Below are 1,762 nucleotides of genomic sequence, written 5' to 3'. Positions count from 1 at the left end.
GACAGAATGATTTGCACATGTCAGTCCAATCTAGAATTTGCTTTTGGATTGCTGGAGTTATATAAAACAAAGTAGAGCCCTGCCGACTTTCTCCTCAGCGTTTGCGCCACGCATATTCACACTGCAAAAAGTCGGTGTTCAAAACAAGAAAAAAGGAATAAAAATGAGGGGTATTTTATTTGAACTAAGCAAAATTATCTGCCAATAGAACAAGAAAATCGGCTTGTCAAGACTTTCCAAAACAAGTCAAATTAGCTAACCTCAATGAACCCAAAATAGCTTAATATAAGTATATTCTCACTAATAACAAGTGCACTTTTCTTGGTAAAAAAACCGAAACGTTTTTTGCTAAAGATGTCCAGGCCGATATTATCGGCCGATATATGCGTTAAAATGTAATATCGGAAATTATCGGTATCGTTTTTTTTATTATTGGTATCGTTTTTTTTTGTTTTTTGTTTTTTTTAAATGAAATCAACATAAAAAACACAAGATACACTTACAATTAGTGCACCAACCCAAAAACCTCCCTCCCCCATTTACACTCATTCACACAAAAGGGTTGTTTCTTTCTGTTATTAATATTCTGCTTCCTAAATTATATATCAATATATATCAATACAGTCTGCAAGGGATACAGTCCGTAAGCACACATGATTGTGCGTGCTGCTGCTCCACTAATAGTACTAACCTTTAACAGTTAATTTTACTCATTTTCATCATTACTAGTTTCTATGTAACTGTTTTTATATTGTTGTACTTTCTTTTTTATTCAAGAAAATGTTTTTAATTTATTTATCTTATTTTACAAATTTTTTAAAAAGTACCTTATCTTCACCATACCTGGTTGTCCAAATTAGGCATAATAATGTGTTAATTCCACGACTGCATATATCGGTTGATATCGGTATCGGTTGATATCGGTATCGGTAATTAAAGAGTTGGACAATATCGGAATATCGGATATCGACAAAAAGCATTATCGGACATCCCTAATAAAATGAGGGGTATTTTTATTTGAACTAAGCAAAATTATCTGCCAATAGAAGAAGAAAATCGGCTTGTCAAGACTTTCCAAAACAAGTAAAATTAGCTAACCTCAATGAACCCAAAAATAGCTTAAAATAAGTATATTCTCACTAATAACAAGTGCACTTTTCTTGGTAGAAAAAAACAAAACGTTTTTGCTAAAGATGTCCGATAATATCGGCCTGCCGATATTATCGGCCGATATATGCGTTAAAATGTAATATCGGAAATTATCGGTATCGTTTTTTTTAATTATCGGTATCGTTTTTTTTGTTTTTTTTTTGTTTTTTTAATTAAATCAACATAAAAAACACAAGATACACTTACAATTAGTGCACCAACCCAAAAAACCTCCCTCCCCTCATTTACACTCATTCACACAAAAGGGTTGTTTCTTTCTGTTATTAATATTCTGCTTCCTACATTATATATCAATATATATCAATACAGTCTGCAAGGGATACAGTCCGTAAGCACACATGATTGTGCGGTGCTGCTGCTCCACTAATAGTACTAACCTTTAACAGTTAATTTTACTCATTTTCATTCATTACTAGTTTCTATGTAACTGTTTTTATATTGTTTACTTTCTTTTTTATTCAAGAAAATGTTTTTTAATTTATTTATCTTATTTTACTAATTTTTAAAAAAGTACCTTATCTTCACCATACCTGGTTGTCCAAATTAGGCATAATAATGTGTTAATTCCACGACTGCATATATCGGTTGATAT

Source organism: Entelurus aequoreus, linkage group LG22, assembly GCF_033978785.1.
Source record: "Entelurus aequoreus isolate RoL-2023_Sb linkage group LG22, RoL_Eaeq_v1.1, whole genome shotgun sequence".
Taxonomy (NCBI): domain Eukaryota; kingdom Metazoa; phylum Chordata; class Actinopteri; order Syngnathiformes; family Syngnathidae; genus Entelurus; species Entelurus aequoreus.
The sequence above is the reverse complement of the archived record's forward strand: the minus strand, read 5'-3'. Positions refer to the sequence as shown.